General features: G+C 39.3%; 1 long non-coding RNA gene across 1 annotated transcript in view; it reads left to right on the top strand.

The window, feature by feature from the left end:
- The window catches only part of LOC140485474 (uncharacterized), a 29,792-nt gene extending 4,912 nt beyond the window's left edge, over nt 1-24,880 (top strand). The window contains exons 3-5 of the long non-coding RNA XR_011962344.1: nt 10,937-11,043; nt 12,145-12,227; nt 22,663-24,880. This is a non-coding gene — a long non-coding RNA (uncharacterized lncRNA). The remainder of the gene's footprint in view (nt 1-10,936; nt 11,044-12,144; nt 12,228-22,662) is intronic.
- The last annotated feature ends 464 nt before the right edge of the window (nt 24,881-25,344 follow it).

Below are 25,344 nucleotides of genomic sequence, written 5' to 3'. Positions count from 1 at the left end.
AACTGTTCACAGTTACTCCAAGGCCAGAGGCCCTCATTGAAAATACATGTATCAACAAACAGCGAAATCTGTGACGATTCAGAACAGTTTTGTTTGGATGCTATTCAGCTTCTTGAGTTTGGTGGAGTTGCACACTCAAGGCAGGTGTAGATGTGGCATAGTGGGAAAGTCATTGGGATGCCCAGTTAAGTAGACCTAATACTCAGGAGACGCAAGTTCAAATTGCACCATGGTAGCTGGTGGTTATAAATTCAGTCAGTAAAGCTGGTGCTGAAAGATAGTCTTAAGTAATGGTTGACTCTTAGCTACCTTTCATGGAATGACTGAACAAGCCATTCAGCTCAAGTGAAATTGAGGATGGACAACAAAGGCATGAGAAAATGTTTTGAAAAACTGTGTACCTAGATGATGAACAGGCTTTGGGAAGATGAGATGAGAACTCACATTCTGACATGCTCTTGTACTCACAGTGTTGATATGACTTGTCCAGTTAGATTTTTAGGTTTCTGATCAATGAAACCCACTGTTCTGCCAGAGTGTTGGGGGTGGGCTTTTCAGCAATAGTAATGTCATTGAATGTCAAGGAGAGATGGTATGATTTCCTCTTGTAGGAGGTGGTCTCAGTCTCATACTTGGTGGTTTGAATGTTATTTGTCACTTTTCGCCCAATCTTTAATGTTCACGTGGTGCATTTGGACATAGACTGCTTCAGTATCAGGAACGGTGAATGGTACTGAACATTGTCATCATCAGTGAACAGCCCCACTTCTGACCTTATGGGGAAGGAAAGGTCAGTAATGAAGCAACGAAAGACTCTCCCAAGAAAAACTCTGGCAGAAATGCCCTGGAACAGAGACAAGTGACCTCCAACAATTACAACCATCTTCCTTTCTGCCCAATATGATTCCAACCATTGAAAGGTTTGCTTTAAATTCTCATAAATTGCCTTAAATTTTAAATTAGTTTAAGATTTTCAGGACTCCTTGATGTCACACGCTACTTTGATGTCAAGGGCAGTCACTCTCACCTCATCTCTTGAATACAAAGAACAAAGAAAATTTACGGCCCAGAAACAGGCCTTTCGGCCCTCCAAGACTGAGCCGATCCAAATGTACTGTCTAAACAGTCAATTCCTAAGCATCCCACTATTCCCCACCTACTCATGCATTTATCCAGATGCATCTTAAATGAATCTACTGTGTCTGCCTCTACCACCTCTGCTGGCAATGTGTTCCAAACGCCCACCGCCCTCTGAATTGAACTCTTCTGTGCATCTTTACAGCAAAGGTCAGGAACTGAGTGGCCTGGTGGAGCCCAAACTGAGCTTCAGTGAGCAGGTTATGATTGTGTAACTGCCAGCAAGTAGCACTGTCAAAGACACCTCCCATCACTTGACTAATAATTGCGAATAAACTGAGGTGGCAATTTACTGGATTGGATTTGACCTTTGTGAATTGGACAAATATGGCTACATTTTGACATTGTTGTGTAGATGCTGGCATTGTACCCGTACTGGAACCACTTGACTGGGTCTTAGCTAGTTTTGGAGCATGTGTTCAGTACGACAGTTGGGTATTGTTAGATTTCATAGTCTTTGGTATGCCTAGTGCCTTCAGCCATTTCACAATATCACATGGAGTAAATCGAACTGGCTGAAGACCGGCATCTGGAGGCCTCAGGAGGAAGCTGAGTTAGATCTTTCACTTGTCACTTCTGTCTGAAAGTGTTTGCAAACCCTTCAACCTTGTCCTTGCACTGTTGTGCTGGCCTCTCCCATAGTTGAGGATGTTTGTGGCATCCCCTCCTCTGTTTACTTCCTTAATTGTCCACTGTCAATTATGACTGGATGTGGAAAGAGTGCAGAGCTTTGACCTGATCTGTTAATTGTGGATCATTTACTGGATCACTTGGTGTTGGTTAGCTCAGTTGGCTGGGATGCCTATAGTGTAGATTCAATTCCTGTACTGGCTGAGGTTACCATGAAGTTTCCACCTTTTCAGCCTTGGCTGAAGTCTGGTGACCCTCAGGTTAAACCCATCACTCATTATCCCTCTCTAATGAGAAAGCAGCTGATAGTCACCTAAAACTATGATGACTTTACCTTTTTACTTAAGCTATCACAAACTGGGTTCTGTTGCTTAACATGCGTATAGAAGACTGTTGCAGCTTCTTTGTGTGTGCACCTCATTTCTGGGTATGCTTGGTGCTGAAACTGACATGCTTGCCTGCACTCCATATGTAACATATAACCAGGTTTGGGTCCCTGGCTTGATGATTCCATGGCAGATCATGAAGATACATGTTATGTTTGAATACAATTTTGCTGCTATTAGTGACCAACACCACCTCCTGAGTGTCTCATTTTGGTCTTCTAGATCTGCCTGAATCTATTCCATTCACAGAATGGTAGTACGACACAAAGAGATGGTTCAGAAGCAATTTACCAGGATGTTATCAGGTGTGGAAAGTTTGAGTTATAAAGAAAGGCTGGATAGGCTGGGACTTCTTTCACTGGAGCGTAGGAGATTGAGAGGTGACTTTATAGAAGTTTATAAAATAATGAGGGGTACAGACAGTGCTAATGGTAGTTGTCTTTTCCCTAGGATGGGGGGGATTTCAAGACTAGGGGACACATTTTTAAGGTGAGAAGAGATAAATTTTTAAAAAGACATGATAGGCAAATTTTTTACACAGAGGGTGGTTCGCGTGTGGAATGAACTTCCTAATGAAGTGGTAGATGTGGATACAGTTGCAACATTTAAAAGGCAGTTGGATATCTACATGAATAGGAAAGGTTTGGAAAGATATGGGCTAGGAGCAAGCAGGTTGGTCTAGTATTTGTTGGGATTATGTTTGGACTGGGTGGACCGAAGGGTCTCTTTCAGTGCTGTATGACTGTACATCTGCGTACTGGTCTCTCCTACCAATACTGTCATGGACAGATACATCTGAGGCAATACAATGGTGAGGATGAGGTCAAGTAGCTTTTACTTATTGGTCCTGTCACCACCTGCCATAGACCTGGTCTAGTTGGCAAATGCTTTGGGATTCTGCCAGCTCAGTCAGTAATGATGTTGCTAAGCCACTTTGAGGGTCTGTGCCCAGCGTATATTCCCTTGGTACTCTCAGTATTCTTTCCAGCTGGTGGCTAGGTCAGGAAGTCAGAGACTGGGAAGTGAGACCAGTGGCTAGATTGGGAAGAAAATCAGAGGCCAGTTCAAGGAAAGTGACTGAATGGACCAGACATGAGCCAAAGAAATCCAAATTCTTTAAATGTGGAATGGAGTACTTCTGTTCTTCCTGCCTTGACATTGAGGTGATTATATTTCAAACGTATATCCCATTAGTAATAAAGGACCTATGACATGGCTTTCTTTGTGACCTAAATACACAAGCTAGTTTTTTTGCATATGCAACAGCATAAAGCCTGTTTCGTGTATGATCATTGCAAGGCAATTTGCTTACAGTACATTTCCAGTTGGAAATGTATAAATGCTTCCTGCTTTCCAAACTGTGAATAGAATAGCCTGTTTCGTCCCTGAAAAATGAGTGCTGTCATGAATACCTCATGAATTGTCAGCTGAGGTCATATTCCCTTGAAGGCAGTGTATATGCTACTTAGCAAGTAAACTATAATTTATATAAACTCAAAATACTCATTGTTTTCCGAAAGAAAAATAGAAAATTCATCCAAACATCTGGCCAGCTGACCAGATTGTTGTAAGCCAGATTGATGAATTCCATCTGAATGTTCACTACCACCTGCAGCCTGAAGCCATTACCCATGGTGCTTGAATATATTGGATCGATTCACGTCTGTGCATGTACTTATCCTTGGATGACCTCAGAAGCTGACAGGCAGCCCTTTGAAAGGAGTGCTGTGCAAAAAAAAAGTACATTCTTTATGGCCTCCACAGGAATGAGGATAGGCTAAATATGATATGTTGCACAACATTCTTTTATGTGATTACATTTGTACTGGAAAATAATAATGTTTTTATCGGTTCAGGATTATTTTGTTAATAAGTATGTGAAGAAGCTTGATTTTTCTGAAATAGTAGAAGGCTCTATTAGTGTGACTTGAAGTTTTTGATTTCTCTTTACCTCAAAGCAATATCCAACAAGTAGTCACTTTAAAATTTATTAATCACAGACATGTCCCCAATTGCAAGCTACTAAATGTCACAATTTTACTAAAACATTTATTCAAGCACTGATTAATCCACATTTTTATGTAAAAATCAGCAAAGTTTGCACTGGCCATGAGCTTTAAAACCACAGAACTTTAACTTGTTATGAGAAGCAATAGACCATAATATTTAGTACAGCCAGTGAACTGGATTCATGTTAATGTTAAATTGCCTATTTGAAACAAATGAATTGATAACAGAGAAGTTGTAGCAAAGTTCCCCTGTACATTAAAGGTAATGGAAAAAGTTAACATAGGGACTGACTAATGTTCATATTTTTAAACACATAGAACCAAATAGCATGAGGTGATGATCTAGTGGTATTACTGCTTAATAATTAATCCAGAGACCCAGGTAATGCTCTGAGGACCTGGGTCCAAATCCAGAGTGGAATTTGAATTCAATAAAATATGAAATGAAGAGTCTAATGATGACTGTGAAGCCATTTTTGTTTGTTAGGGAAAAACCCACCAGGATCACTAATTTCCTTTAGGGAAGGAAATTGCTATCCTTACCTAGTCTGGCCTACATGTAACACCAGACCCGAAGCAATGTAGTTAACTCTTAACTGCCCTTTGGACATTTGCTGATGAACAATAAATGATGGCCTAGCCAATAATACCTACATAAATGAATAATAAAAATGTAATAGTAACAGATCCATTTATTACAAATTTCCAAATATTCTTGCTTATAAAAAGAATTTGAAAATGTTTATAGGCCTCATGCATCAACATGTGAACAGCTGTAATCATGGATGGCTTTAATTTACACATAGATTGGACAAACCAAACTAGCAATGATTTGTTTTATTTGTTCCTGGAATGTGGGCATCACTGGCTAGGCCAGCACGTATTTCCCATCCGTCATTGTCCAGAGGCAATTAAGAGTCAATCACATTGCTGTGTTACATGTAGGCTAGACCAAGTAATGACAGCAGATTTTCTTCCCTAAAGGACATTAGTGAACTAGGTGGGTTTTATTAGTCAGAAACAATTACATTGCAGCTATTAGGCTAGCTTTTTATTTCATATTTTTATTGAATTCCAATTTCACTATTTGGGATTTGAACCTCTTCCCCAGAATATTAACCTGTGTCTCTGTATTACTAGTCCAGCAACATTACCACTACTTCACTGCCTCCCAAATTTTGGAGTTGAGTTTGTTGGTGTGTATACAGAGGAACCTCAATTATCTGGCATTCGATAATCTTAATCTCGGATTATGCGGACAAGATCGCAAGATCCCGATGCCTGGCTAAACTGTATTATCTGGCATTCGAATGTCTGAACATTTGATTATCTGACAAAATACTCTCTGCCCGTGTCATTCGGATAATTGAGGTTCCTGTGTACATGATTTTTTTAAAACAGTATGTTGACGAACCAACCAAAGAACAGGTTATTCGAGACTGGGTACTGTGCACTGAGAGTGGATTAATTAGCAGTCTTGTGAAGGGTGCCTTGGGGAAAGAGCATTGATAGAATTCTTCAATAAGGTGGAGAGTGAAGTAACCAAATCCGAAACTAGGGTCCTGAATCTAAATAAAGGGAACTACAGGGGTTTGAGGTGTGAACTTGCTATGATAAATGGGGAACATTACTTGAAGGGATGATGACCGACAGCCAATGGTTAATATTTAAAGAACATGTACATGATTTGCAGCAATTCTTGTCTGGCACAAAACTAAAAGTGGAAAGGTGGTTCAACCATGTCTTACAAAAGACATTAGTGATAATATTAGATCGAAAGGGAGACATTTTAGATTGCCAGAGAGAAAACAGCAATGCAAAGGATTGGGAGCATTTTCAAATTCAGCAAAAAAAGACAATATGTTTGATCAAGAGGGGGAAAATAGAGTATGAAAGTAACAATGTAAAGAAGATAAAAGCTGACCGTCAAAGCTTCTATAAATATGCAAAGAGAAAATGCTGGTTAAAGTCAAATGTTGGTCACTTACAGTCAGAAGTTGGGGACATTATAATGGGGAACAAACAAATGGCAGAAGAATTGAGTACATACTTTGGTTTTGTGTTCACAAAGAGAGCACAAAGAAGCTCCCAGAAATGTTAAAGAACCAAACGTCTAGTGAAGATGGAATTCAATGATAACAGTATTAATAAGAAAATAGTGCTGGGGAATTTAATGGCATTAAAGGCTGAAAAATCACCGGGGCATGATAAGTTGTATTCCTGTGTACTAAAGGAAATGGTCCTGGAAAAATTGGATGCATTGCTGGTCATCTTCCAAACTTTTATAGATTCTGGAGCTGTTCCTACTGAATGGAGGGTGGCAAATGTAGTCCTGTTATTTGAAACTGATGGAGAGACAAAACAGTATTGCAAATCAGTTAGCCTAACGTCAGTAATGGGGAAATGCTAGAGTCTGTTATGAAAGACATGACAGTAGGACATTTTGGAGAGCATTATGGAATTGGACAAACCCAGCCCAGCTTTGTATGGGTTATGAAAGGAAAATCATGCTTAACTAATCTATTCGAGTTTTTTGAGGATGTAACTGTTTGAATAGATAAGGCAGAACTGGTCGATATGGTGAATTTGTCAAATACATAAACGGGGCAGGATTGTGAGAAGGATGCAAGGAGGCTTTGAGGTTATTTATGGAAGTTGAGTGGGTGAGTGAACACATGGCAGATGCAGTACAACGTGTCTAAGTGTGAAGTAATACACTTTAGTATGAAAAACAGAAAGAAAGTGTATTATTTAAGTGGTCGTGTATTGGGAAGTGTGGATCTACAAACAGATCAAGATGTCCTTGAACATCAGTTAATGAAAACAGACAGGTGCGGCAAGTAATTTGGAAGGCAGGTGGTATGTTGATCTTCACTGAAATAGAGATGTTTTATTGCAGTTATACAGGATTTTGGTAAGACCACACATGAAATATTGAGTGAAGCTTTGATCTCCCTGCTATACGTGCCATAGAGGGAGTGCAGCAGAGGTTCTCTAGGTTGATAACAGGGATGGCAGGACCTTTATATGTGAAGAGATTGGCTTGACTGTGCCTGTGTTCACTTTAAAGGATGAGTTTAAAAGGATGAGAGAAGGTCTATTTGAAATGTATAAAATTCTAACAAGGATGGACAGACTAGCTGCAGGGAGCTTGTTTTCTTTCTTGTGGAGTCTAGAATCAGGGGTTAATGTCAGGAGATGGGGTAGGCCATTCAAAATTGAGATGAGCAAAGATTTCTTCATTCAAAGGTCAGTGAACCTTTGAAGACTTTGTAGCCAAGTCACTGAGTATTCAACAAAGAAACATCTGTAGGTCCATTTTCAGATTTTAGAACATCAAGGGTTTGGGGTGAAAGTGGTAATATGACGTTAAGAGTGAGGATTAGCCATCATCATATTGGGATAGTAGAGCAGGCTTGAAGGGCTGAATGGCTTACTCCTCCATGTTTCTATGTTTATTTGAGCTGATTGCAAGAGCAGAGACCCTGGAATGGCTAAAAAAAACTTTAATTGAACATTATATTTTCCTTCCGGTGTTAACCCCTCTCCAAAACATACAGGAAACGGTCAGGACGTGTGAAAATGAAAGATCACAGATCACAACCAAACACACGGCCTGTTGCCATTTTAGCATGGTGGTTACATGGTGTTTTTATGTGCTGCTGTGCAGAGGCCGGAGTTTATTATAATATTTAAATCAGGCATTTACAATTTAGTTGTGAGCCCGATCTTCACCATGCGCCGGTAAATCATTTCTTATTAGATGTGAATGGAGCACCTAAAGCTCCAATGAGCCTCTCTCCTTTCTGCCAAAGTTGCCTTGATTCTGGATACTTCCTCAATATAAAGATAACAGTAAATTTCTATTGCTCACTGGTAGTTTTCTTATTATGAACACAGATGGTGATATGATAATGTTACTGAGCTAAATTTCCAGCAGTCTAAACTAATGCTGTAGGCACTGGATGCGCACGTTCCACATCCACCGATTTTGGCATGTATCATGTGCCAGTCTGTAAACTCTTATGGCACTCCTTTGAATCCATGTACTGGTCACTTCTGTACTTTAGTGCTTCACCTTGGGCTGCACCGGTAATTGCCATTGTAGTGCTGCAGCAACGCCTAAATGTTTCAACTATCAAATCTGCTATTGTGACTGCTCTTCAAGTCTTCATTATGCCCACCTACAGCGCTAACCCACACATGGCACCATGAACCTAGCTCTGGCTGCATTCTCCAGATGGAGCTTTGGAGCTTGAGGCTGAATAGACTGGAGCTGTCTTCCCTGGAGCGTTGGAGGCTGAGGGGTGAGGTGACCTTATTGAAGTTTATAAAATCATGATGGGCATGGATAGGGTAAATAGACAAGGTCTTTTCCCTGGGGTGGGGGATTCCAGAACTAGAGGGCGTAGGTTTAGGGTGAGAGGAGAATGATTCAAAAGGGACCTAAGGGGCAACATTTTCATGCAAAAGTGGTGCATGTAAGGAATGAACTGCTAGAGGACGTGGTGGAGGCTGGAACAATTACAACATTTAAAAGACATCTGGATGGGTATATGAATAGGAAGGATTTAGAGGGATACAGGTCAAGTTCTAGCAAATGGGACTAGATTAATTTGTGATATCTGGTCGGCATGAACGAGTTGGACTGAAGTCTGCTTCTGTGCTGTACATCTCTATGATTCTATAACTGGCAATAGTTTCCTTGCATTGGTTATCCAGGATACAGGAAGCATGCTGGATTTCACACATATTACATGTCGAGTGGGACTGCCATTCCTTGGTTAAATGATAAACCTTATACTCATAAACCTTCTTCTGCTAATAATTAACTACTTATGCTAATAAACCTTTCCAGTTAAAAATCAAAGAAAGACAGGTTTTTATTATACATTCATGGATGTATATCACTGGCTGATCCAGTATTTATTGCATGTCCTTAGTTGCCCTAGAGAAGGTGAATTTAGATTAGATTACTTACAGTGTGGAAACAGGCCCTTCGGCCCAACAAGTCCATACCGACCCTCCGAAGAGCAACCCACCCAGACCCATTCCCCTATATTTACCCCTTCACCTAACACTACGGGCGATTTAGCATGGCCAATTCACCTAACCTGCTCATTTTTGGACTGTGGGAGGAAACCAGAGCAAGCCCACACAGACACGGGGCGAATGTGTAAACTCCATACAGTCAGTCGCCTGAGGCGAGAATTGAACCCGGGTCACTGGTGCTGTGAGGCAGCAGTTCTAACCACTGTGCCACCGTGCTGTGATGGTAAACTGTTGCTGTAGATAGACGCACACTGATGTGAGGGAGGGTGTTCCAGGATATTAACGAAGGGTGGGACTAGTTTGCATGGACAAATTGTACTGAAGTGCTGTACAATTCTATGAATGGCAATTTTAAAATTTTTATTTCCAAATCAGGACAGTGTGTGGCTTGGGGAGGAAACTGCACGTGGTGGTGTTACATATATGTGCTGCCCAGTGTCATTTTAGGTAATTGAGGTTGTGAGTTTGGAAGCTGCTGTCGAAGTTCCTTACATACCTTCTATTCATATCTCTTAAACCTGGAGAACCAGTACCAGTACAATCTCACAGCTGCTTAGAGTCATTCCTGAGAGGAATTCAGCAGCAATACTCATTAATCAATCCATCTTGTTTTTGTTGGTTTGTTTGATTTTTCTTTCTCCTTTTTTTTAGCCAAACTTAGGAGCATCACCAGAACACCGTTGCTCCCATTTCTCTTCCTCTCTCTTTTTCTCTTGCTCACTTTATCTTCTGCCCATTGTTCCCTGTTCACTGTTGTCGCTCCCAATTATCTCTCAAATTAGTAACAGGAACTTACCCTGTGACCTACTTATGATGTTGCGGTTTGATTCTCCTGCTCCATTTTTGGGATCCATCTCTGCTTTCCAGTCTCTATAGTGGTCCCTCTCTATTGCACAGTGATCTCTTACAGTCTCTCAGTAATAATCCTTCTCTGCTTCACAGGGTGGCATTTCTGCTGGTAGCATGCAGCTAGCAGACCCCCTTTGGAACTGCTATCCAGTTGAGGATGTCAGCTCCTGCCGAGGAGCTCCAGTACTCAGCAGTGCCACCTTTAGTGTTGGCAATTGCTGAGGCTGCATATGAAGAACAAAAAAGCCTTAGTGGGTTCATCTGTGTGGGAGCCAGGGCTAGGTGTGTGGCCCTGGGCAAATGGGGAGGATGGTTGGTATAGTGACTGCCACAACTTGAACGTGGGACAGCTGTTGTCTCCAGGGCTCTTTCTGTAGACCCCTCCACAAGCAGCCTCTGGGAGTAGGAAGTGATTCATAATTGGGCCATTGTGTGATTTGGTTAACCCCCTTTGAGCAACTGTGGCAAGAAAACTTTTTAAATCACTATTGAGTGAAGCTTTGAATGCAAATTTTAAAAGCCAAATGTACATGTTAGTATCAATTTTCAAGATTTGATCTTGGTTTTCCATGAAAACTGGCCACACCTAAATTGTGCAACAGCAATAAATGAATAAATGAACTGTCAACTTTTCAACCATGTGGTAAAGCCACCTTAAAACTTAGTATATTTTGGTATTCCTGATAAAACCAGACAGTTTGGTGTAAAAATGACTACCCCAGTGATATTATTGAAGTCCTGCAATTCAATTCCAGTAATCTCCTTTTCCATATGGAATGTCTTTTGTTGCAGCTGTACTGTTTTTCTTTACAATGCTCTCCTTTCACTCCATCTAATAAAATGCCAACACTCTTCATGCCTTTACTTCCTTAGTGCTCCCCTGATCTCATCCAGGCCTGGAGTAAATTTTAGAATTGCATCAGTGAAGTTTGCTGCAGAAAACTGGCTGCTGTAGCTATATTCTGGAATGAATCCTTATGGTACAGTAATGTACCTTTTCTCATCTCAAGATTAACTACTGTACTGAGATAAGTGTTGCATGCTTAACTTCTTCAATGTAAAAAGAATCAGCTGATATTTTCTTTGGACAGGAAGTTGCTTTAATGTAATTTTTTGCAGATGTTGCATTTCTTCCACGTGTTATCTTGGTACCATGCCAGTTGTTTAGACAACCTTACTTACAACAAAATGCAAAATGTTTGTCAAAAGGCCTTTTACAGCTTATTTAAAATGCCCTTATTTTTACAGCTCATTGTGTAGAAAATGTCACTCCTTAAGGAAACTTGGAGTACACAGTGTATAAATTTTGAGCTTATTTAATTCACTCCATTAACAATATGTTTCACAATATGAGAATTTGATTTTTTTTTGTTTACATTCAGTGGCATCAGGGTGACTCCAGGTAACTTTGAGGAGAGGTGTTTTATGCATTTGACCTTTGTATCTAAAAGTGTATAAATACTTGAAGCCTTTGTACTTGGTGCCAGAGGACAAGCTTGAGCTTTTTTGTAGTCTAATGCTTGCTCCAACTACCAGTTTAAACATCATGTTATTTATTGACTTATTTTCTGTTGTAATGGCCTTTTTTGTAGTTAACTGTATTACTGATAACAACATTTAAAATTTTGGCTACCAATTCCTTTGTGACACTGTCTGAAGACATAACTCAAAAAATGTGTAAAATGCTTAATGCATCACTTAGAGCCCTTGAAACCATTGGTGGATTTAAGTTGTTCTCTATTATCTACAACAGCTTTTTCAGTGTTTTACAGTAGGCTTGAAAACACTGTTCATTCGTAGAACCATGTCACTGCTTTTACTTTCTCATAGCCTTCATGTTTCTTACAACTCTAAATGTTTAAGCAGACTGTGCAAAGTTCCACAGCCCAATGTTTCTTAGATCTCCAATTGTGTGTGTTGTAAGAGCCACTGACTAACTAACTAACAGCCTGTTACTAAATTATATCCAGTATAATACACATCTGTCTTACAACTATGTAAAATGGATTACATTTAACTTTTTGCTGCTATTTTGACAATAGCTTAAGAAAAACAATATGTTTGTCTGCTTTTTTTGAAAGGCCTGGCAAAGTTTTGAACTGGTGTTTCCCATGTTACCTCAAGACTGCTGAAGACCAGTGCCAAGGATGGAAGCCTTCCTTCAGTAAGAGATTTAATTATGAGCATAATATGTTGTAGCTGTCACCTTTGGGAGGCACCATTGATTTACTCAATGTGAATTATTCACATGCTGCCAAACAAGGCACGGCTCCAAAGTTAACAAACTTTAGCCTGGACAGTAATGCATAGAACTGCAGACTAAATAAATACAATGAAAAAAAAGTCTTTCGACACCTGAGTTCTATTTACCGACCTCCCATTTCAGTTAGTGGTCAAGTTCACCTTATTGAACCCGTCTAGTTGCAACTAATTATCTATTCACCTGAGACATCAGTTAATACATTTAGTTGTGGTAAAAGTCAATTATATTAAAAGTGCATAAAATAGAATGCTGCCTACTTACTAATGCTTCCTGAACTGCAAGTTCAGAAATTCAAAGGTTCCCTTCATTCACTGAGGTTTATTTCAACAGCAGCACTGATGATATTAAGGTTATGATGCCTTGATTTTGCATAGTGGGAGTGAATTTCCAGGAAAGTTCATCACTTGTCAGCAATAGACTTTGGTGCAAGAGTTTCCAGCCTGTGTGATAAGACAAAGTAGACATTGCTAATGCCATTTTACCAAACTCACCCTCTGCCATTACAGCAAGTGATCAAGAAAACATTAATGGATTTCATTCTCAGTATCTTTAATGCAGCACTTTACAGAGGCATAAGGGGAAAATGCTTGCAGTATTACATCAGGACAAGTGACTAAAGAATCCTGTTATTGTGCTGAAGCAATAAAAAAAAAACACGTTTTACAGATATTTAGAAGTTACACAGCAATGCAAGACACAAAGGGAATCACAGCTAGTTCAGGAAAATTATTGACTATTCCATACCTGAAATGTATGCAGTTAAGGACAAGACTCCTCCAGATGGCTCTTTTCTAAACAAACTGATCTTTGTCTTTCTTGCACTGAGAATTAGTACAGTACCATTAAAATGAACTTTACTTCCTTTCTTTCTGAGGAATCAATAATCTCTGACCATATGGGATTTTAAACACTTTTTACAATGGAAAAAGTTCAAGAAAAAACTGTTTTTGCAGCTGGAAGGAACTGCACAGCACAATGCCTTTTGGATGTCATCCCAGATTTTAGCCTGCCTCTCACAACATGATTTTGAGTAGTAAATTAGCCTCAAACCCAAGGCCTCTTTTCCATACACGAGATGATTATTGAAATAGGTACATTTTCATTGTACTCTTTGTAACTTCCCAAGCAGTTGTTGTCACAAGACAATCAGAAGACAGAAATTGAAAAGGAGTGAAACATTTCTGGTGTATGAAAGTTTTCAAATGCAGTTTTTGAAAGGCAGAATATTTGCAAATTAGTTAGAAAATATTGTTGTCTATTTTCTATTCTGCTTGTTTCTCTTCCTCAAAACTGATTAAAATGTTTAATAATACTGGGTGTTAGAGAAGATATGATGAGGTATCAAGTGCATCTAGGACATTCAGATTATTTAAAACTGAGTGTGAAGTTGCGATATATTTTGCAACTTAACGATGAAACTAGATGCTAGGACTTTGCACTAAACTACCTGCCCTATTACAACATTTCATCTGTTCAAGGGTAGGGGAAGATGGTCAGCAACACAGAGGGTTGCCTCTGCGCTGCTTTCCTGAGGGTGGTTTTGTCTACTCTTCCATATATATTCAAAATGTGTTACCATAATACCATTGGAGTATCTGTCAGAGAGGCTTTAGCAGCATAAACAGTAGAGAGTTTTTTGGAATTGCAGTCAGAATATTATCATTTAATAAAAATACAATGGCAAAAACGTAAAGTTCTACTTACGTTTATTGTCACAGGACTATACCTTCTCAGTTTAAGCTTTGGCAGTAATGTCAAGAACAAAGGGGTTAGAATTGTTAAGTAATTGGCAGAAATGTTACAGACCACATGAGAGAAAAAAAAAATTTAAACAGCATGCAGTTCCAGTCAGGGATGTACTGACAGAAAGGGTGGTGTAAGCAGAGTTAGTCTATACTTGCAGGAGGGAATTACATAAGCACCTAATAGACAATGAAAATTGCAAAGCTGTTGGGTAGGAACTGTAGGGACCAGCTAAATTGTTCCACAGAACTATATCTAACTCCCTCTTGAAAACATTCCAGGTTCTGGCCTCAATCACATTCTGTGGCAGAGAATTCCGCAGCCTTCACTCCCTGGGTGAAAGATATTTCTCCATCTTTCAGTCCTAAATAGCCTGTCCTTAGACAGTGAATCCTGGTTCTGAACTCCCTGCATTTAACCTGTCTAGTCCTGTTCGAGTTTTATAGTGAAAAAAAACCCTCATTCTACTGAATTCTAATGAAAAGATTCTAATCAATTCATTGTCTCTTCTATGTCAGTCCTGCCATCCCAGCAATCAGTCTTCCTCTTCCCTGCTCTTCCTCTAGAGCAAGAACCTCCTTCCTCTGATTAGGAGGTCAGAACTGCACTCAGTGTTCCAGGTGTGGCCTCACCTTGTTGTATAATTGCAGCAAGACATCCTTGTTCCTGTGTTTGAGTCCTCTCATCATCAAGGTCAACATACAGTTTGCCTTCTTCACTGCCTGCTGCACCTGCATGCTCACTTGCAGAAAATGGTGAACAGGTACCCCCAGGTCTCATTGCAACTCCTCCTTTCCCATCTGTCCCCATTCAGATAATAACTTACCTTCCTGTTTTTGCTGTCAAAGTGGATTACCTCACATTTATCCACATTATACTTCAACTGATATGCCTTGGCCCAGCTCTCAACTTGTCAAAATTACAATGAAGGATTGCTGTATCTGCCTGACAGTTCATCCTCCCACTCAGCTTTGAGCTGTCTGCAAACTTGGAGATGTTATATTTATTTCCCTCATCTAAATCAATATATATTGTGAATAACTGGAGTCTGAGCAAGGTAATCATTGACTGCCTCTTGGAAAATGGTCTGTTCATTCCTACTCTGTGTTGTGTGTCTACCAACCAGTTCTCTATCCATGTCAGTACAGTGTCCCAAATTCCACACGCTTTAATTTACATGCTATTTTCTTAAATAAAAGCCTTCTGAAAATCCAAATAAACTACATCCAGTGGCTCTCTCTTATCAACTCACCTAGTTACATTCCAAAAAATTCCAATTGACTTTTCAAGCGTGATTTTAATTTTGTAAATTCATGTTGACTGCATCCAACCCTGCCTCTGTTTTTCAAGCGCTTTGTTATTAAATCTTTTATAATAGGCTCTAGCATTTTCTCTAGTATTGATCTGAAGCATTCCGGTCTATAATGTCTTATTTTCTCTCTGTGTTTTTTAAATAGTAGGGTTACATTAGCTACCTTCCAATCCAAAGTAATTGATTCCGAGTCTAAAGAATGATGACCACTAATGCATCCACTGTTTCATGGGCTACTTCCTTATGAACTCTGGGATGTGGATTACCGAGCCCTCAGGATTTATCTACCTTCAATCTCATCAATTTTCCCAACACAGTTTCCTTACTAATACGGACTTCATTCAATTCCTCCCTCTCACTAAATCCTGTGTTCACCAACATTTTTGGGACATTATTTATGTTCTCCTTTGTGAAGACCAAACCAAAATATGTATTTAATTAGTCTACCATCTCTTTGTTGCCCGTTAAAACATCCCCTGTTTCAATTTGTAAAGGACTTACATTTGCCTTCACACATTCTTTTCACCTAACATACCTATAGAAGCTTTTACAATCAGTTTGCATGTTCCCCGCAACTCTCATACTCCATTTCCCTTTCTTAATACTGTACATCCCTTTGTTCTCTGGAAGTGGTCCCACTCAAAGGGAGCGAAGCAAAAGGCTTAGGCCACTCATTTCAAATAGCTAGCTGGCAAACCAAACTGAATATACAATCATGAAATATTTTTATCTTCAGTGACAAATTGCAGCAGAAACTTAAGAAAACATGGAAGAGTGTTCTGCTAGAAACATTATCGACTTAATGAATTACAAATGAACAGGAGAATCAAGAGACTGATCCCTTTGGAATTTTGTTCATTTTCCATTTCCTGACATTCAATTTCAGCCAGTATTTGTGCTCAACGTTTAAAGTGAGTTAAAATGGCAACTATCATTTCACACCTCTTGTGCACCTTTGTGTTCAAGTGATGCCGGAGGAAACTACTTAATTCTTTCGCTCCATTAGTAAGAATTCATACAGAAAATTAGAAGGTTGCAACAGCAAGACAGCAGTTGATAATTATGGGTTGGTCCATAGATCCAAACCATTTAGCCAATTCCCCTCTTAAGATTAGATTACTTACAGTGTGAAACAGGCCCTTCAGTCCAACAAGTCCACACTGACCTGCCAAAGTGCAACCCACCCAGACCCATTCCCCTACATTTTACCCCTTCACCTAACACTTTAGCATGGCCAATTCACCTAACCTGCACATCTTTGGACTGAGGGAGGAAACCGGGGCACCCGGAGGAAAGCCACGCAGACACGGGGAGAATGTGCAAACTCCATACAGTCAGTCGCCTGAGGCGGGAATTGAACCCAGATTTCTGGCGCTGTGAGGCAACAATGCTAACCACTGTGCTGCCCTAAAGGAAATTAGTAGACCATATAGCTTTACCAACAATCAATAATGAATTGATGGTCATCAGTAGGTTCTTAATTCCAGATTTTTATTCAATTCAAAATCCACCATCTGCCATGGCAGGATTCGAACCCAGGTTCATTAGACTCAGAACTGTAGTCAGGTCTCTGGATTAACAGTCCAGTGATAATACAACTCGGCTACTGCCTCCTCTTCCAGACAGGTATTTCCTTTCTACTGCTGAACATCACAGCTAACATTTTAACCTCAGCTTAATTACAATTTCAAAGGTAAGTGTTGATATATCTGAAGTGAAAATACTTTAGATTATACTCAAATGCCTTCAGCATAGAAGTCAATCCCAAGGAGTACTCCAAGTGACATATAAATTACACCAAATTAAACACAGCAATATAAAGAGACAATAAAAAGGGGAATTTTAAATTTCAATAAGGCGCTGAGAAGAAATGGAGGAGTTAAAAATGAATTCTAATTCAAGTGGAGGTCCTACCATTGGTGGTCAACTAGAGGAAAATGAGAAGAGCATCAAACTTAAGGAAAAAACATTAAGCACAGGCGAAGGGCCAGATGACTGGTCAGAAAACAAAGAACAGCATCAAACAATAGAAAGTAAATCAGGACAAATTAGAGCAGTGAGTTTGCTAGCTAGAAATGTAAAAACAACTGGCAAGAGTTTCCATAGTTATCAAGGAAAAAAAAAAGTGTTGCACTCTAAAAGATGATTTAAAGATACGTCAAATGTAATGGTTATATATTTTGTTTCCTCAATATGATAGAAAAAAATCTCAGTAATATTTATTAAGGGGAGATTAAACTAGGTGAAATTATAAATCACTCAGGATGCAGTACTAAACAGAGTGATGGAACAACAGGTTCATTAGTTTCCAGATCCAGATGGACCTTATCCTAGGGTCTTAAGAGTGACCAATGAAGTTGTACCCTGGAAATTGATATAGGTTATATTTAAAATTTTTGTTTCTGATTAGAGTGTCTTTCAAATTCATGTGAAATTGTGTGGTACAATCATTACTTTCCTGCAGATCTTTTAACATGGCATTACTAATTATTCCTGCCTCATTACACATTAACAGATCTTTGAAAGCTTTATACCTAACCAGTTTCATAATGTATTGCTTCAGAAACTGTTACCAAAATGTTCTACAAAATTAATTCGTGACCATTCTTGCCAATTTGCTTATCTCAGTCCATGTGCATGTTAAAGTGCCCACAATGAATGCATTGCCTCTGTTTCAAGCTGACAAGGATATGAACTTGCCTGGAACAGAGGGTGCAGTTCATTACTCTCTTTCCAATATGAGTATGGAGGTGGGCTCAGGGTAGAATCTCAGCCTTTTTCTTTTTTCTGCCCTGATTTAAATGTGGGATAGGAAGGCTTGTAGATGGCATTTCCATTCTGATATCAACTGATAACATACTCACATAAATGCCTTTTTCTCCAAATGCTGGTTTTAAACATAAAGGATTTGCTTACAGGCTCCTCGTGGTCAGGGAGAGCCCTCATTCAAAGACACTCAGTTCCTGATTTAAGAAATCTGGCATTGGATCACCCTCCAACTTCCCTTAGCCAACAGCTCTGTCTCTGTGGCATCAACTCCTTCCATACTCACTTCTGGCCTGGTTACCTCAATGATCCTGGGCTTCTGATATATCCATTACTAACAATTATCAACACTCTCCTACTAATGCTGCCTGCAAGGAAGAGCTGCTGGCTTCTGATTAGCCAGTAGTTCCCTGTGACCTGGATTTCCTGCCTGGGGTTCTTGATCTCAGCAAAAATCTGTCAGAAGTCCAGCCTGGATCAATTGCCAAGATTAAATAAAATCCCGATGAAGTTTGAGCAATTTCGGAACATATCCTAAATCCTAATATGAAATGACTATCTTTAGTTCATTTGCATTTCATAGTCTCAACATTTGAGTTGAGAGGACTTGAGAAACAATGGGAAGCATCTCTTTCTCAGAGCCAGTATCTTTTGAGCTTGCAACATACATGTCGGCTTCCATGTTGCCGCAGCAACTCTGACTTCCTCAGCAAACTGTAATGCACCATCACCATCATACTGGAGTCATTTAGCTAATTGTTGAAGTTTTTTTTAAAATCCAGGGCTAACGTTGCTTTTGGCTATACATTTTGAACAATTGAAAATGGAAGCCGAGTTTTATATTGTTTCAGGCAAACATTCTTTGTGACTTTGATAAGGGCCATTCCAGTTCTGTGGCAAGACTGGAACCCTGACTGGAGTGGAATCATGGAATCTTTGAAAACTTGGGCATAGATTTGGGAAAAAAACCAGACATTCCAGAACTTTGGCAAGAAAGGGGAGGTTCATGTTGGAGTTAGAACTTACAAGGACATAAACACCAAGAGTGGGTATTAGGGGAGACAGATCATAGTGGGAGACAATATTTGAGTAGAGAAACCCATTAAAAATATCAGCTGACGTGGAGCCCAAGAAGGGCTTGGTTGGAAAAAGATTGAGGGAGCTGGATCTTGTGGATGTTCTGAGTTTGAGGGCAATAAAGAAGAGGTGAAACAGAACTTGAAATAGAACTCAGACAGTGGGAGAGGTAAGGATTATGTAGGCCTAGTGAGCTTGGAGAAGCAACAGAGACCATTGAATTGGTGGACTGAATATTTCTGCTGGAGGCCCAGTCATTGAGAATGTTCAATATCAAGATCAGTAAGTTTCTATATACTAATGACATCCAGGGTTTCTGGGATAGCATGAATTGATTGTTTATCAGCATGACGTGGAATAACAAAGTAGGTTTGAAGAGTTCAATGACCTACTCCTCCTGCTTTTCTATGTTTCTATAAGTCACCCCTTGTTAGCATGGAGGAGACAGTGGACAGTGATTTCAGAAGGCAGTTTGTGGTGAAGAGAATGCAGGGTTATCTTTGCATTCCTGAATGAATTTTGAACTGTAGGCAGTGATGGAGAGCAGTATCTGATAATGCATACATAGTGCAGCGGGTCTAGTGATGGGTGGTTAAACAAATTCTCCACCAAAAATCTGCATTCTGTAGACTTCAGGGAGTGGAAATTAGAAGTAAAACACCAAATGACCAGAGACAGAAAATAGTGGGTTTAAAACAAAAAATTAATAGTGAATAAATATGAAGAAATTCTTAGTAAGTATACATTTCTTCTATGAGAACAGCATTCTTGCTGTGCTGTTTGAAAAAGAGTTAACTATTTTAATCTCATTGTTCTGCTCTGGCCCTGTAGCCTACAGTGCCTCAAGTGCATAAAATAAATGCTTCCAAGGCCTTCTGACTCTTCCATTTGTAGAGGTAATGAATTCCGGACCCCAGCCATTCTCCAGATGAAGATTTGCCTCCACGCATCACTCTACCAGTAATGTTAAATCTGTGTTTCCTGATTGATTTCTCTTGCTAAGTCCTTCTTATCTATTTGGCTCCTTCATAATTTAAAAATCCCAATTAGTGCATTAACATCTTTCCTGCAAGTGATCAGAACCATATGCTGTACCCTTGCTGTGGTCTAGCTACAGTTTTATAAAATTTGAGCATGACCTCCTGTATTCTATACCTTGACTAAAAAAATAATTTGTCCTTTTAGCCTTCATCACTATTTTATCCACCTCTGCTGCCACCTTCGGTGATCTGTGAACATTGATTCTATGACCCCTCTACTGTGAATACCCTTCTAAGTAAACTACAAAATATTGTGCATTGCCTCCGATAGAACATTTAAAATTATGAAAGGAAGATGTGTGAAGCTGAGCACTAGATTTTCCAGTAGTTGAGGCATGTAATAATGAGAGCCAATGGAGAAAAGATTATACATAAATTATTTCAAACCGATTTGGGGGAGTTGTGAGAGTGGCATTTACCTCCAGAAACTTATATCGACCTTCAAGAGTAGATTAGACAGATGAATGAAAGAACAGCAGTTGTATCTGGAACAGGCCGGGTAAATGTCATTGAAGCTACTTGACTAAGTAGAGGTTAATCACCAGAACAAACGAGTGACTTGTTTTTATGTTGCAAATTGATTGTACTTCAAAGTACTTCAAAGCAAAGAAATTAGTTAGGAAGTGCAGTTGTTGTCAGGTGGGGAAATGTCAAATCTAGTTTTGATACTACACTGTCCAAAACAGCAATATGATAACTGGCTTCAGGACCTGGTTTTCATGGTGCTGCTCAAAAGAAATTCTGGCCAATTCCACTGCTCTTCTTCAAATGATACCAAAGATATTTACTGCCTATCTGAGACAGAAGACAGGCCTCAGTTAAGCATCTCATCTGAATAATAACATCTGCAACATGCAATCTCTCCTATAGTAAGGATTGGAATGTCTGTCCAGATTATATATTCAAGTCTATCTACTGCGGCTCAATAGATAGCACTGCTGCCTCACAATGCCAGGGACCCGGGTTTGATTCCAACCTTGGGCGACTGTCTGAATAGAGTTTCCAGTGGGTTTCTTATGGGTGTGCTGGTTTCTTCCCACAGTCCAGAGATGTCCAGGTTAGGTGGATTGGCTATGCTAAATTGCCCCTAGTGTTCAGGGATGTGCAGGTTGGGTGGATTAGCCATAGGAAATGCAGGGTTACAGGGATGAGGTAGGGGGATGGGTCTGGAGGGGATGTTCTTCGGAGGGGTTGTGTGGACCTCATGGGCAGATTAGTCTGTTACCACAGTGTAAGGATTCTGTGATGAAACCCAAAAGTCACTGCCCGAAGTTTTGTTTCTAGGTCAGGTGTACAAAGACAGGATAACGTTTAAATGGTCACCTGCACTTCCCACTGACACTCAGGGGTTACTGTAACTGGTCTAAGAGTTGAGCTGGGCTATGCAGAAAGCACTAACCTTTTACGCCTCTTTATTACTCCTAAATTAACCCAGTGCCCACTACACTTCACCCAACCCCTACCATGCCAACTCTTCTAATATCCACAAGTACCAATGAACACAAAAAAAGTTGTAACACTTAAAACTGGCTACATTGCAAACTGCATTCTATTGAGAAACACACTGACTCATAAAGCACATTGTTACCTGTTGACAGGTCTTGATCCTTCTTAACTAGTTGGACAGTTCAAAGGGCTTTATACGTTTTCCACATAATCTTCTCAACAGTTAACAATCCTGAAGGACAGCTAACCTTGCCTCCCCCCAGACGAAAACTTCCTTGGCTCTCATCACAAAGTGTCCGGTACAGGATAACTCAGTCTTCAAAAGCTATCCAACATTAATGTACTGAGAACAGAGCTGTTGTTACCTAATTTAAACTGATCAGATCATGATCATTCAAATGAGCATTTCTGACCATTTAAATGCCAGTTGTCTCTGTGAAATGCTCATGGACCATCTCCTTGAAAATATGAATTGCCAGGTTTTGGGATGAGGAGTCAGGATTTTTGATATCTTCTACCACTTTCACAAAGGTAGTGAGAATCTTTGTTGTGGCAACAATCTGGAATGCTGATTTAAAAAGGACTTTTTTTCAAACACTTGAGATAAGATTGCTAAAGTTCACTCAAAGGGGAAATGCATTTGCTGCTGTTCTAATAACTTGTTGCAGCAAATTGCAAAGTTTTAAAAGTTGGGGTGCAAAGTGGTGTGCAAAGATTCTTGATGTAAAAAGCAAATTTATCAAAATCCTACTTGTTTCCTTTACTGTCAGTGATTAATTATTGGATGTTTTGTGCATTTTGTAAAATTAAAGATTCACTCATTAATTAATGCTATCATTTGCATTCATTCTGGAAGTATAATTTTTGTGCTGTTTTTAAATTTTCTAATCTAAAAGTTTCTGAGGGACTATATCACACATACATGTTGATTTATTGTTTGTTTTTATTAAAGGGAATGCTTCATGTCTCCAACCAGGAAAAAATACTGGCTTCAAGAAGGGGAACAATAAGAGCAAAGTCTTGGACCTGGCTCCCTCAATGGAGCCAGATCCATATTTTGCCACTAGACGATGGAGTCACTGTATATTCGATCATTATTCTTCCATGTGTGTTGACCTGCTGTCTGAGTTTTGCTGAGTTGGCACAGTTTCAGAGTTTGTTTGTGTTTCTTTAAATTTTTAGATAAAACAAATTGAGGGGACTCTGAACCTGGTTGATTTGTACCATGGATAATATTACCACAAAACAACAAATATCAGTCTTACTAAACTGGAAACACTAATAAACACACACTGTGAACAACAATGTTTACAACCAATACAGGTGGGCCTTCAGGCCTTTTCGTACCATGCACCGCGCTGTCTTCCATTACTCCATTGGAAGTGTACAACCAAAGCATTTCCTCTCTTACATGTAATGTTTTCATTAGACTACAAAGGCTGAGAGTCCCTTGCATTTTATTTTTAGTGTATTCAGCTTGTTAGTTCATAATGTATGTCTAAAATCTTCAATTGCCTATGTAACCTCATATTTTAGCCATGTAAATTTTATGTATAGAAATACTGTAATAGTATGTAATGCATTGTTTCCTTGTGGTAAGTGATTGAGGTGCTGCCACGGGATATGAGACACTGATGAATGGTGCTATTTTGGATTTTAAATATGCTCCTTGGCAAGGTAGCTCTGATGGAATTTTGTTTTTATTTTCCCTGTTCTGAGAGGGTATTGATGCTTTTCTGATTGCTTTCATTTTTTTGGACTGGATTGACTTGTTTCTGAATGTGCGGTGGCTTTCATATTGGATCTATTAGGCTAGGAGCAGTACCTGTTGACTAAAGAGTTGACTTACAGCAAACTAGGTGCATGAAAGTGCCTGAGAGAAAAAGGGACAATTGCAGCATTGCAACCTTACCTTTTTAAATTACTTTCTCCCTTTAGGTACTTCTTTCATAGTTTAAGAAATATTTAAAAATGCATCTTTAAATACTCAGCAGCAGGTTGAGACAATGGTTTATTATTTTGAATTATATCCTTAAAGAATAAAACATACTAAATATGACTAGAAAGCAATCTTAAAATAACTTCTCAAGTTCAATAATTTTCTCAACTCGGAAGTAGTGTGGTGGTTGGGGAAATATGTTAGTTGAATCCATAGATTGTAATATTACATAGAATACATGCATTCTGAAGAAGAAGTACTTGCCAATGGAAGACCCTTTGTCAGCAAATGGATGGTAGCAGAATGCTTTGCCTTCAGCAGGAGATGCAGAACCCAAAACTCTCTTTTCACTCAAGGAGTCCGTTCCATTTTTTCCACATTTCAATAAGTTAGAGCCAACGTTTTTCAGATTTATTAGTTCTAAGAGCCAAGCAGATGAACTCTCACTAAGTCAGCAGAGCAAAATTTTCTGTGCCAACCTCCTTTTCATTTTAAATAGGCCTATGCCAATCTCTGATAGGCTTTGTTTTTTTAGGTGGGCAGTTATGATTTTAAGTGACAAGCTTGCACCTTCATAATTTCAGTACCAATTATGATCACGTTTGTCAACCTACAAGAAAATACTTAAGAGCTGAAGAGTCATTGCAATTGACCAGATAGCTCTTTGTGTAAACAAACGTGGTGTGGTGTCCATTTTATCCCAGGTTTGTTTCTGTTTTCCAAAGAAGCTATCCTTCATTTTGCTGGAGAACAAATGGTCTAAATACACATTGCAAACAGGGAAAAAGTGGGGAGAAAAGGATGTTTGCTATTTTGTGTTTGCTCCCTTTTCAACAAAACCATATAATACCACCAAGTATGAGGTGCTGCTGTGTTTGATACGGTCTGAAAGCCCACCTTAAGAAATATTTTAATGTCTTCGTAGCTCTTCCTTCCATGCAGGCCTTCCTGCTTGTTCTAAACTATTCCAGTTTCTGACTGTTAAATGCTGATGCATGTATCCATTATTTACTGTGTTTAAATTTATGTTTGATTAGAATTTAGTTGTGCAACTGGCGAAGTAGTATTTTAGTGGCACTTTGCAGATATATAAAAATGCTTTATGATAAAGTACGTTTTACTGAAAATGTGACCTTCAACTGCTTTACTGTTGTACCCCATATACCCAGTGTAACACTATTTTGTGCTAATTTTAGTGGGAATTCTTCAATAAATATTCAATGTAATTCAATATTATTTGAGAAGTGTGTTTATTTATACAACATTTAAAGTTGTATTAAGAATTAGGTAAGATCAAGTTAGTTCTAACTTCTGTCTTACCAGAAAATTAAGCATCTCAAATTCGTAATGGGTGAATCGACTCTGGAACTTCATTCATCCAGGCAAGTGGGGAGTATTCCATCACACTCCTGACTTAAATCTTATAGATATTTAAAAGGCTTTGAAGAGTCAGGAGGCAAGTTATTTATTGTATAGTTCTCAGCCTTTAACATGTACTTTTGAGACTGAACCAGGCAAATTTCTGTTCGATAGTAACCTCCAGGATGTTGCTGTCTTTTATTCATCTCAAGGGATGTAAGCATTTCTTGGCCAGAGTGCAGTTAAGAGTCAACCATATGGATGTGTCTCTGAAGTCATATGTGGACCAGACCAGGTAAAGATTTCCTTCAAGAGTGAACCAGATGGGTTTTTCCT

Source organism: Chiloscyllium punctatum, chromosome 2 (assembly GCF_047496795.1).
Source record: "Chiloscyllium punctatum isolate Juve2018m chromosome 2, sChiPun1.3, whole genome shotgun sequence".
NCBI classification, from domain to species: Eukaryota; Metazoa; Chordata; class Chondrichthyes; order Orectolobiformes; family Hemiscylliidae; genus Chiloscyllium; species Chiloscyllium punctatum.
Note: the sequence above shows the minus strand (reverse complement) of the source record. Positions and strands in the feature narration are given on the sequence as shown.